Source organism: Larus michahellis, chromosome 3, assembly GCF_964199755.1.
Source record: "Larus michahellis chromosome 3, bLarMic1.1, whole genome shotgun sequence".
NCBI lineage: Eukaryota > Metazoa > Chordata > Aves > Charadriiformes > Laridae > Larus > Larus michahellis.
The window spans coordinates 75,174,868-75,188,408 of NC_133898.1; the positions used below are offsets into that span (position 1 = coordinate 75,174,868).

Here is a 13,541-nt window from a genome sequence, read left to right on the forward strand (position 1 = left end):
AGAAATTTAAACCACTGCTAGATATTCTTACTTATTTAAACCAAAATTTGTCTTAGAAGTCCACACAGCTGGCAGTTACAGGTGGACACCAGTATACTCCTCAATGTCAGAGGTACATAAATAAGTTGGACATAATCCCACAATTTTAAACTATCTAAAGTTTTACGTTTTAGCATGACTCAGTAGCTACGGTTACTCACCGCCTCAACAGAGCTGTTGATGCCTCATTTGTTTCTGTTTAAGATTGGTACCTTCCTTCCAAAGGGTTTTTTTCCCCCCCTGAAAATTCAAGGAAAATATTTTAGTAGATCTTAAAAAAAAAAAAAAAAAAAAAAAAAAAAAGCCCAACATTGAAAGAAAAAGGGTGAAGGGAAACTGGGATTTTGTAAGTAACACTGAACTCCTCAAAACAATCATCGAATGCTTCCTTCATCATGAAGTAAAACCTATTTACATGAAAAGAGAGAAGATCTATGGAGATAAAACAGGGTAAGTGATCATTACTGACACATCCTAACACTTTATTTGTTAAGCTGCTTTTGAGTTTAGTTATTATCTCAAGCAGGATACATAAAGCAGGCATCAGAAACAGGTTTCTAGTATCCTTCACTTAGTAACTGAAAGGCAACAGTAAACGTCATCCCATGAAGCATTGTGTTGCTCATGAACACAAATAAGTTTTAAAAGCAAATACACATAATGATAAATTACACATGCTTATACCTGAAGCATGGATGACCTTTAGGTTCCCAGAGTTACAAACCTGGGTCTCATTTATTAAAAACCATGCACTAAAGTGATGTTGAAAGATGCCAGAGCCACTGCAAAGTGAAATTTTCCATTTCAATTTAGACAAGTTAAATTTTCTTTCACAATTTACTTAAAGAAGAGACCATATTGATTAAAGCGGACTTCATCACTTCTTGAACATAAAACCCTACACCTGAAAAGTGCATATGGCAAACGAGAGAGGGAGGAACTGGAAATAGTACACAGAAGCGCACGTTGGTCTGCCTTGGTAATGGTCGCCATGTTGTTGCATCCTTAGATCACGAAGGCTGCAAGTTAGGCAATGTTTCTATGAGGAGGTAATACCTTTTATTAGGCTAACTAATATAGCTGGAAAAAAGACCTGATATGCATCTGGGTGCATAAACCCTCTGAGGCAATGTGTGACCAAAAGCTTGCATGGCACCCTGTCCCATTATAAACCAGTCTAATAAAAGATAATTACTTCCCTCCACCAGCCTCATCTGATATATATTATTATACCACATGCAGTCTCTGCAAAGAGGTGATAGTGAAAAATCACGATACTGGTTTAGCAACCGTCATGTACCGTCATAATACACAATCCCTCAAGACTGTTACAGCACTTCATCAAAACGTCATGAGCAGCAAAAAAGCTATGCCAAACAAAAAAAAAGCCCTCATATGCAGGAAGACAGTACATTCAGGGAACTCCCTAGATGGAGGGAGCAGCACCCTACTTGCTTATTTTAAGTGTGTAATGCAAAGCTATGGAAAAAGGCAACAGGAGGAAATTTAATCCCTGGGAACAGGTAAGAACCTAATTATCATGGTGGTATTTATTAAAAGGAGTTCCTATATTACAGGAGCTGTTTCTCTTAAAAAAAAAAGAAATATCATGGGAACAAAAGTTAGCCAACAATCCACCCTGAACAGGTGAAAAGAGATGGTGCTTCACCTGGAGAAGCAGAGATTACAGACATCCAAGCTACTCAGGCTGACAGCCTTCTGAATTAGCTTTAAAGGTCAACTCGTCAAGAAAGTACTCAGAAGCCCTGAGAAGGTCTCAATGAGGTACCCCTCTTCAGTTGTCTCTGTGGCTTTCACCAGCAGGAGCTCTCTCAGAAAAGCCTCAAGTTACACAAGAGCATGTTAGGCAATTTAAGTTTCCCAACTTTCTTTTACAATACAGGATTTAAACCTCTGCTTAAGAAATGTGTTCTCATAACACAATTGCACATCAGACACAACTGCAACAAGCATAAGGCACTCCAGGCATACTACATTTCAGCCACCTTCAGGCATCTGAAAAGATGACGTCTAAGCTAATGACTCAGATTCAGGAAGCCAAAGACATCCTAAATGGTACTTTATCCCATATTAGAAGAAGGTGACTGAAGAGATTTAATTTTCAAACTAGAATTCCTCAGTTTAGCAGATAGCTTATTTCTTCAATTGTCTACCCTGCTAGATACATGAACACAACGAAAATTATTAATAATTTGGTGAGTACTAAAATCCTAACATTGTTAAAAAATGACAGTGCCAGGAATCTCAAGGTTCCTGAGTGCCAGGACGATTACTCCCTTCCTTGCTGGCCTTGAAGGTCCCAGGCATGTGGCCAGTCAGGTGCTGCTGCTGACCCTGAGGGAAGGGTAACAGTGCATAGAGCGCTGTTATCAAGCAACTAAGAGTCTCAAGCGGGAACCTGGACTGTGAGACCTGTGAGCCCCCCAGTGACCGGGGATGCCTCCAATGTCATCTGTTTCCTCACTGGATTGAGCAAGTGACTCGGATTCCTTTATAGGATTTTTCAAGTCTAGATTATGATTGTTATATTGCACAGCAAACCATGTATTAAGATTTGACCCGACCTGCAGAGGGTTCAGGTAATTAGAAATTGTAAGTTAAGTTGTATTATAAATTCTGTATTACACTACTAATAAATTGTCCTACACTGATACTGCTTGTAGAAATCCTGCACCATTTTAATAATAAACTCTGTGGCTATACTAATCATAATAGCCGGTTAAGAAAATAAAGCTTTAATTGTTACTACAGCTTAGTGCCATCATCACTCTGCCCAGGATCCCTAAAAGAACCTGTTTGTCCCCTTAGTGTCAGGTGACAGAACAGGAGAAGGAAAATGAGGTTGAAGAACCAGAAGAAGCAAGCTTGCGCACTTCTAATACTCACATTAGCTGAAACAGGATATTTAAATTCCAAAATGAGAGCTGTTTATACAGCTCTTTAGACACAGATGCTAGATTTGCAAGAATTGCCAGCATTTCAGGATCATACACAACTGTGCCTTCTGAGACAGTACAGTTTGTGTGTTTATGTCTTTTGACATTTTTAACTGAAGATAATTTATTAGGTTGCTCACCATGAAAAGTTTTCTTGTACCACAGTGCAAATACTGAGGACTACAGAAGCTGTAGTCATACCGTCTGCAACCAAAATAACTTAATAGTAGCAATACTAACTGATAAAGGCTTCTCATACCTTATGAGGTAAGTATGAGTAACCAAGAGCCCAAGACTAGAACACATCGGTATCTGTGAGATATCCTAAGACTGAGTAGAAGTATAATATTTAAAACCAATGAACAAATTTAGGATATTATTACCTAGAAACATAAATTGAAGTTATTTACTTTCCTTTTTATCTTTCACAGCAACTTTTTTTCAAAAAAGGACAGGAAAGGGATGCTGGTGCTTGCCAGAACTGCATTGTTCTTGCTCAGTGAAGCCCAACTCATATTGCATAACTTTATGAAAGTAATTTAAAATGAAAAACAAACACAAAGTTTTAGTTAAGTGGCATCTCTTTGTGTCCAAATAAAAAGGCAAAACAATACAGTTAAGACTTACATTAGCAAGGACAACAGTATGTTCAGCTGTCAAAATTGGACGTGGATGTGGCCAAAGTTCTTATGACCTTCTGTGAAAAAACTGAAGTTTTTCCCCAAAATGGGACTGGGAAGTGAGGAAAGAGGGGGAAGGAGAGAAAGAAATCTTCTCCCTTCGGCCTTTGAAGGTCCTTTATAAATACTCTAAAGTTTAAATGATAATTGAGGTTTTCAAGTTTGGACAAAGGCCCAAAGTGAAAAAACTAAACACCTCCCAGCCACAAAAGCATGCCCCCATAAAACCTTTGGGCTGTATTCTCAGCTTCCATAAGTAGATACTACCCAGATGCTCAGTTCAGGTAAATTGCACTACACATATTGAGACCCACTGAGAAACTACTATAAACAAAGTCTCTAATACATAAAAGTTCTTCAGCATAAGACTAAATAACTCAATTCTTAGAAGAAAAGAACAACTCCCCTAAGCACCCTTCCCGCAACAAAAAAATCCAAACTTACAACTGAGGAACTGAAAAGAACAACAGTTCACAGCAAAGAAAACTTAGAGAATATTATTTGGTGGCAGAAAACAGTAAGAGGAGAAAGTTAACAAAGGAATCCGTGGGTCTGGAGGGAACTAGCAGATGAAGTTGCCAAGCCCCTAACCATCATATTTGAGAAGTTGTGGCAGTCTGGTGAAGTTCCCACCGAATGAAAAAGGGGAAACATATCCCCCATTTTTAAAAAGGGAAAAAAGGAAGATCCGGGGAAATACAGGCCGGTCAGTCTTACCTCTGTGCCCAGCAAGATCATGGAGCAGATCCTCCTGGAAACTCTGCTAAGGCACACGGAAAATAAGGAGATGACAGCCAACATGGCTTCCTTAAGGGCAAATTGTGTCTGACAAATTTGGTGGCCTTCTACGACAGCGTGACAGCGTTGGTGGATAAGGGAAGAGCAACTGATGTCATCTACCTGGACTTGTGCAAAAATTTGATGCTGTCCCATGTGACATCCTTGTCTCTAAATTGGAGAGACATGGATTTGATGGATGGACCACTTGGTGGATAAGGAACTGGCTGGACAGTCGCACTCAAAGAGTTGCGGTCAATGGCTCTGTGTCCAAGTGGTGACCAGCGATGAGTGGAGTTCCTCAGGGACCGCGATTCATGTCATGTTGGCGACATGAATGTTGGGATTGAGTGCACCCTCAGCAAATTTGCAAATGACACCAAGCTGTGTGGAGCAGTCGACATGCTGGAGGGAAGGGATGCCATCCAGAGGGACCTTGACAGGCTTCAGAAGTGGGCCTCTGAAAAACTCATGAAGTTCAACAAGGCCAAGGGCAAGGTCCAGCATGTGGGTTGGGGCAATCCCATGCACAAATACAGGCTGGGCAGAGAATGGATTGAGAGTGGCCCTGAGGAGGAAGACTTGGGGGTGTTGCTCCTGAGAAGCTCAACATGAGCTGGCAATGTGCAGTCATAGCCCAGAAAGCCAACTGCATCCTGGGCTGCACCATTATTAGTGTGGCCAGTAGGTCGAGGGAGGTAATTCTGCCCCTCTACTCTGCACTCATGAGACTCCACCTGGAGGACTGTGTCCCGCTCTGGAGCCCTCAGCACAAGGACATGGACCTGTTGGAGGTGGTCCAGAGGAGGGCCATGAAGATGATCAGAGGGCTGGAGCACCTCTCCTATGAAGACAGGCTGAGAGAGTTGGGGGTTGTTCAGCCTGGAGAAGAGAAGGCTCCGGGGAGACTTTATAGTGGCCTTCCAGTACCTGAAGGTACCTACAAGAAAGCTGGGGAGGGGCTGTTTGCAAGGGCATGTAGCAATAGGATGAGGGACAATGGTTTTAAATTAGAGCAGGGTAGGTTTAGATTAGACATTAGGAAGAAATTCTTTACTGTGGGGGTGGTGAGGCACTGGAACAGGTTGCCCAGAGAGGTGGTGGATGCCCCTTCCCTGGAAGTGTTCAAGAAGCTAGATGAGGCTTTCAGCAGCCTGGTCTAGTAGGAAGTGTCCCTGCCCACGGCAGGGGGGTTGGACTAGATGACCTTTAAAGATCCCTTCCAACCCGACACATTCTATGTTTCTATAAAAATAAATCCATAGTGTTGATAAGACAGATCTCATCAGACGCAAAGTGACCTATAATGCATTAATAAATTAGACTGTAGATAGGGTATACAGTAAATTAGGAAACACTACATTTTTCTGCAGAAAAATAAGAGGAACAATCATCTGATTGACAGGTTCACAACTCAAGCCTTAAGACCAAAGCAAGTACTTTTCAAACCAGAAGTACATATGCTTTAAGCACTGGGCTTTGAAGCTAAAAAGATGAATCTTGCCTTTGCTTCTAATCATCCCCTGTAGCTGTGCTCTGAGATACTACATCTGATAACATACTATATTAAGCAAATATAACACAACTACTGTAAATCTGACAGAAATGCAACTAAGATGACCCAATGTATTTTTAGGGATATAGGACAGACTTTTACAGATTCCAAAATCCCAGATTTCAGCATACATGAACTTAATCTTTACACAGGAAAAAAACAACCCACACAACTCAGAGTAACAGAGAAAAACAGACAAAGTAGCAAGGTGAAGGCTAACATTAAGGAAGACAGGGCAGAGAAGACAGATTTTTCTTAACTCTTCATTAATAGAAATTATCTGAAATACCAAAGTAATATAAAATTTTAAATAATGCTAAGCCATTTAAAAAATTGAGCTAATTATCTATTTTCATTCTTAGTTTCTGCTTTTTGTCAGAAAGTTTAGCACAGCTTTCCAAACAACACGTTGCTCTTCCCACCAGTGGAATTGCTGAGCTATTGCTGAGCAAATTGCTGAGAATTTGCATGACAAATGCCCAGAATGCCAAACCACTAATCCAACAATTTGGGCCCTTATTTGAGATCTGTTTTAATAAACACAGTCTGCTTTCAGTCTTTTGAGTCACAAGAACAGGTTTAGGCTTGTACAATTTAGTTTCTTAAAAAAAACCCAGTATCAATCACCATTCGATCCAATAGTCTTTCCATGCAAGTGCATTCAATTTTCCATTCCTAGCCCTTGGCTTACATTTACATAGATATGACAAGCATCCCTTTCCCATGAAAAATTTCTCTTGGGGCAGGTCATAATTTCTTAAAAGACAAAAGCAAACTAATCCTCACCTTTTCAATGTGGAGGTTAAATTACTAGGCTGTGCTTTCAGTCTTCTTGACATTATACTCCAATTCTAGATGATTACTTCCACTTTGATTTAGCACTCCAATTGAGAATAATGGGTGTAGAAGCACTGAGTGCTTTGGCTACATTCCTTCCCGTGCAAGGGAGTCAGACAATAAATACTAGGGCATCCTGTTAGTCTTAGACTGTTCTAGGAACTGTTATGGACAGAAAGTGGAGAGAGTGCATAAAATTGAAGATCTGCTTTTTAAACTTAATCAGTAACTCGACCAAAAGTCAAGATGAACGTACTTCAAGAACAAATCAAGTCAGTAAGCATTTAAGTTAAGGCTTTTGTAGGAACTTCAGTACAAATAATCTTGATTTTGTAATTCAGTTTGATCATTTTAAACCTTCACAGAAATACTTACTACCATCACTAACCTTTGTTATTGATTTGTCTTTTTAAGCATATTCTCACAGCAGAATATTTAACTCAAAAAAGATATCACAGCCAAAGACTGATAACTGACCCAGATCAGCTCCCTGACGGACTTCCCTGTGCAGCCGGAAGACCCTGGAAGGCCATGCAGGGTCAGCAAAATGTACATCAAGTCACTTCACTTGCAACTCACCTGCCTGCTTCTCAGCTCATTAACAGCAACTGGCTTCAGGTCAGAGTGCTTTCAGGGGCTGGTTCTGTCACTAAAAGGAGCCAAGCAGGTTCTTGAGAGGTTAAGAGATGAAGCTTTAACTGATCCTGTCATCACAAATAGAGAAATAATAGGGAAGTTAACTCTGGTCCCTGAAGCTCATTTGGACACACTGTGCTAAAAAACCCCAAAACACCACAGACTCACATCACAACCCCAAAACTACAATTAATGAAAAAAATACACACGTGAAACAGAAAGGAGCGATGGAATAAAGATTCAGAGAGATGTCTATACAAAAAGGACATTCTAGGCAACTTCTCCATCTCTCTTTAAAGAGAGGATTCACATTTATCCAGTGGATCTGTTATGGATCATAGTGTTCCATACTTGTCGTATTAGCTGCATATTTACATGATGCACTGAAACTACCACACCACCACATCAGACAAGAGCTTGTAAACACCACTAACTTGTAACAGACATCTTATTTAAAAGATGCACGGAGGGGGCAAAATACATTTAATTTACAGAATAAGCCAAAAAAATAACATTTTAAAAGCTGAAAAGCTTTTACTGACTCAGGATTTCACAACTCTTTCAGAATTGAAATTTCTTGTTTCACTTATTTTAATCGAAAACTGTTAATATTATTTAAGCCTACACAATACTTCTGCCATCATATGGTGTGGTTTCTGGAATCAGAATAACTCAGTGGCAGTATTCTATGAAATACCTGTTGGTCAAAGAAGCCTTCATCTGCAGTTCACAACTGGACAGCCTCTCAAAAACGGAGGGGGGCAGAATCTAAATATTTTTAATCTAAATATTTTTGACTCTTCCCCTCTAGCACACAAAAGTCTGGAAAGACAAACAAAGGTTGGCCCCTGTTTTTTTAACTACCATCCAGAAACAGCCAGCCTGACTTTTGAGTTCTAAGTGACAATTCTGAAAGCTACCAAATTAAATAAACCCCACACAATCTAGCCATATATAGAGATACACTCCTCACTCATTCTGTCTCAAAAGACATCCAAATAGGAATCTCTCATACTTGACAGGTATCATTTTCTTTTAAAAATACAGAGAAGGATCAAAAGTCTCAAACCCTGACATCTAAAGTACCATAAAAAGCTCTCACGAGCAGTTATCAAGTTTCTTGGAGTGTGAATGGCAAGCCCTCTGTATAAAGTCTTGCTCAGCGAGACATAAATTCGATACTATCCGAAAATAACAAATGCACAAACCCAATGCAATGCATTTAATTAACAAAACCGTGATAAACCACAGTGAGATTATTTACTGATACAGTTGTGACATTCTTGCCAGGCATGGATTAAAAAGTTGTTTTCAGCCACAACTGTCAGTTTATCACTAAACAACCTAAATATGACAAACACCTATAAGTCACAGGCTTCATGTAAATAAAATTTCCACATTCTTTCATGATGGCTACAGTCCTTCCCAAGAGGTCCTTCAGCTGAGGCTGTCTATTCTGTTACACTGTTCAAGTCATGCATGCCGCAAAAAGAACTGTGCCTCACAAGCATACAAAGACTCTTCATCGTATCCCAAGTGACCTAACCCAGGCATTTAACAGATCAAACAGACTCCATGCTTTTCTTGATGAGGTTTCTTACAAGGAGCTTCTCTGCAGGTTCGTACTCTTCCTCTGTCCTCTTTGCCACAATTCCTCCCTCAGCCTCTGATTTCCCTTATCTGTCCACCTGGGTTGCTGCACCTGACTTGAAAGCACTGAGACACTGGGATCTAAGCAGCATGCTCTGGATGACTGCCCACCTGACTACTGCTTCTTGCAACAGTTAAGCTGCTCGATTCCTTCCTGAGGTGGTACAAGTAATCTGTGACTTTCTCTTCCATGAGGGTACCAAATTTTATAAGACTTGGAGGACCCTGTCCCTTTTCAGGTGTCACAGGAGTGCAGACGCACACATATTGTGTATAATTCATAAAGGCAGAGAACCTTCACAGATCAGCTGTTGCCCATGACAGACAGCAAAACTGTTCAGCCACAGATGCCTTTAATACTGTTAGAATCATAGACTGGTTTCGGTTGGACGGGACCTTAAACATCACTTTGTTCCAAACCCCCTGCCGTGGCCAGGCACATCTCCCACTAGATGAGGTTGCTCAAAGCCCCATCCAACCTGGCCCTGAACATTTCCAGGGATGGGGCATCCACAACTTCCCTGGGCAACCTGTTCCAGTGTCTCACCACCCTCACAGTAAAGAATTTCTTCCTGATATCTAATCAAAACCTACCCTCTTCAAGTTTGAAGCCATTACCCCTTGTCCTATCACTACACCCCCTGACAAAGAGTCCCTCTCCAGCTTTCCTGTAGGCCCCTTTCAGGTACTGGAAGGCTGCTGTAAGGCCTCCTTGGAGCCTTCTCTTCTCCAGGCTGAACAACCCCCAACTCTCTCAGCCTGTCTTCATAGGAGAGGTGCTCCAGTCCTGTGATCATCTTCACGGTCCTCCTCTGGACCACCTCCAACAGGTCCGTGTCCTTCTTATGTTGAGGGCCCCAGAGCTGGACACAGCACTCCACGTGGGGTCTCACCAGAGCAGAATAGAGGGGCAGAATAACCTCCCTTGACCTACGAGCTATACTTCTTTTGATGCAGCCCAGGATGCAGTTGGCTTTCTGGGCTGTGAGCGCACATTGCCGCCTTATGTTGAACTTCTCATGAAGCAACACTCCCAAGTCCTTCGCCTCAGGGCTGCTTTCAATCTGTTCTCTGCCCAGCCTGTATTTGTACTTGGGATTACTGTGACCCTGTTGACCCTAAGGAAGTTCTAAAAAAAAAAAAAAAAATACCAGATTGAGAAAGACACAAAGATCTGTATTATAAAGTGTACCATTGCTGCATTTCATCCCTAGTACTTAAATTCAGATGTCTGGATTATAGTTGATTTGTCAAGACACAGCTGAAACCGACCAATTCCCTACCACTACTCACCAAATTACTCACCACTACTCACTTCCATCTTTTCACCTAAAGAAATCATGTAAGAACGCTCGGAGCCCTTTGCTATTTAAGGCATTAGAAAACAGTATTTTATTTTTTAAAAAAAGAATCATCAATGTGCCATTATTACTTAAACTGACATTTAATCTAAAGGTAAGCAGCAGCCTCAACAAAAGGCTCTTGTTTCCATATTAATGAAAGTAATTTAATGCTTTTTTGAGAACAGAATAAAATTGACAGGAAAAGATAGCATACATCTTTCTCAAGCCATTTTTGTCAGCCTCAGTCATAATCACTTGGTCCTTGCTAGAACATTTTATTTACTCTCTGTGATGCCTTCCAGTGTTCATTTATCCTGAGACACAGGCACATACACAATCCACAGCACTACCTGAAGACAGCCAGTACTCTTGCACAGCCTTCCTTTCTAAAGTGGCTGATTTGGGAAGACACATCCTAGTTTTAAACTACAGCCAATCCTCACAACAGGCTGCTAAGGATTAACACCAGGCCCTCCTACATACATACCCAAACCACCACAGAACTTTGCCAACGCATCTAGGCATCACCTGCGACCACTCTCTTGGCAGCCATAAGCAATCAATGCACAAGGCAGAGGAAGACTTCGCTACCAACACCAAGGTACCTGAGAACTAGCTTGGAGGCCCCAGCACGCTGCCCCACACTAAGCCTACGGGACAGGGCTTCCAGTCTCACCTGGCTGAGGGCCCCCCGCGTAACTGGGAGTTATTTAACCCCCCCAGAGAGGCAGACATCACAGTTTAACCCAGGGCCGGGCAGAGAGGCCGAAGCCCTGGCTCTCCCCCACCGCCTGGGCCGAGTCCCCCTCACCTCACGGGTGGGGGGGGTGGGGGTAAGGCGCCGTCAACGCTTAACCGCGGGGGGGGGCACCCCACCGGCAGGGTCCTGCATCCCGGGTCTCGCTCCCCGCTGAACCCGCCGGCTCGGGGACGCCCAGGGCCTGGTGAAGAGCTGGGGCACAGCCGCGCCTCCGTCCACCCCACCCCGGAGGCCTCCCGCTCCATGGACACCAGGCGGAGCAGCAGCGTAGAGCGCCTGAAGCTCCTTCAGACATGTTGGTCTGGGGCGGAAGTCCCGTGACTCCTCGCTCGTTGCCGGCAGAGGTGTTTGCCCTCAACCAAGATGGTGGAAAACGCCAGGGGTTGGCTTGTGCAGTTCTTCCCGCTCCGTTTGCCGCCTTAGGGAGGCTGTTGTCCCACCCCGCCGCTGGGCTCCGTTGGCAAAAGGGCGTGTGGCCGTGGGGTGGCCTGCGGCCCGTGAAGGGGCGAGAAGGAGCCCTCAGCTAGGCCCGGCTGCTGCGCGGCCTCCGTCCCCCAGGCCCAGCCCTGGCGGAGGGCCAGCCGGCCGCCCCGGTGTGGGAGAGTTTAAGGGCCGGGGGAAGCGCCAGGTTGTCTTCCAGCTTGTGTCACACAGAGGAGTGGGCAAAGAGACCTGCCGGTGTCACACGTCAGCGTCCTGCCCTCTGGTGGAGCTATTACCTGTCTCGGCGGCGTTAAAAATCAAACATTTGTGACTGGTGGCATCACAACCTCCATGCTAAGAAGAGCGGCACAATGCAGCCCGCGGAAAACTGTCCGTGCCACCGTTTTCATGAATTTAAACACTTTAATATGGCAGAACAAGTCACCCATACATAGCAATTAGGAGTTTCAGTCCTTGAGCTTTGTCTGGGAATGAAGCTGCACCTTGTGGTGTTTTTGCAGAGCGCAGCTGGTAGATGTGTCCATGGTGAGGCAAGGAGAATGATGGGACTGCATGACCTTCCCTGCTTCTATGAATTAATTTTTCAGGATCAAGAATCCTGCTATCACATTCACATCTTTATTTAAATAAAAAGCATATTTCCTGGGGCCTGGAAGAAATATTTAACTAAGGCATGTTTTCCTCCTTAAGTCAATTCAGGAAAAGGCCAGCACACAAAGGCAGCGATGGAGGCTCCCAGTGTGTGTGACTGTGTAGAGCATTCGAGTGACAAAAAGGCATGTGCTAGACTCAAGCTGCTTGCAGCTATTAGAAAGAGTAAGGTTTAGAATCATAGAATGGTTTAGGGTGGAAGGGACCTTAAGATTACCTAGTTCCAACCCCCTGCCATGGGCAGGACACCTCCCACTAGACCAGGCTGCTCAAAGCCCCATCCAGCCTGGCCTTGAACATTTCTAGGGATGGGGCATCCACAGCTTCCCTGGGCACCACCCTCATAGTGAAAAATTTCTTCCTGAGATCTAATCTAAATCTGTCTTCTTACAGTTTGAAGCCGTTACCCCTTGTCCTATCACTACATGCCCAGGAAAATTACACTGATAGCAGTCAGACGATACATGTAATGAAAGAATTTATACCTAATGCAGTGTTGGGGTGTTGGATGAGATTAGAAAAAAACCCAAACTGATGTATTTTCATACTCCTGAAAAGGACTAGCAATAATTGCAGTAAGATATTAGTCTGGATCTCAAAGAAATAAAATACTGGAATAGCCATGGTGAAATTTTAAATCATGACACAGAATAACATCATGACACACAAAAACGTTTTGCTGTTCAAGGAAGAAAGAAAGAAAGTGCGTAATGGTGAGATACTAATGTATACTGAAGTGGCGGCAGACTTTAGAGGAAGAGGAAAAAAACTGGGTTTGTTCAAATTCTCTGTAGAAAAAATTAAAAGAGACTGTATTGTATCATGTTTGGTATCTGCTGAAAACTTTGACTCTCATTTGGTTAGGGGGTGTGTTGAGTACCTAATATTATTAGAAAGATAAGTTCGATGAAGTGGTTAGGCGTGATGGCTGGATTTCATTTCCCAGTATAGGCTGGAGAGCAAAGTTATATTACTAACAGTGGGTCACAGTTGTTCCTAGTGAAAGTTAATAGACTTCTTCATCAAAGAGTCTGATCTGAGAAAAATAGTATATTTTATTAAACAAGCTTTTAAAAAGCTGTTACGATACCACAGAAAAGCTGTATTTATTTAGTTGAAATAAAATACAATAAGAAACAGACAAGTATTCAAGGCCTCGTTTTCAAAAGGGTACATTTGGAGAAATGTAGTTAAATATTAAGAGATGAGAAG

General features: G+C 42.7%; 1 long non-coding RNA gene across 3 annotated transcripts in view; it reads right to left on the reverse strand.

The window, feature by feature from the left end:
* LOC141741032 (uncharacterized) overlaps positions 1 to 11,537 on the reverse strand; it is a 28,492-nt gene extending 16,955 nt beyond the window's left edge. Inside the window, exons 1-4 of one of the 3 annotated variants that reach the window (XR_012586248.1) lie at positions 11,151 to 11,447; positions 8,179 to 8,303; positions 7,425 to 7,549; positions 201 to 279 (exon numbers count right to left, since the gene is read on the reverse strand). This is a non-coding gene — a long non-coding RNA (uncharacterized LOC141741032). Of the gene's footprint in view, positions 1 to 200; positions 280 to 7,424; positions 7,550 to 8,178; positions 8,304 to 11,150 lie in introns of those variants that run through there. The other 2 variants (XR_012586247.1, XR_012586249.1) reach the window with 2 other exon arrangements.
* Positions 11,538 to 13,541: the final 2,004 nt, after the last annotated feature.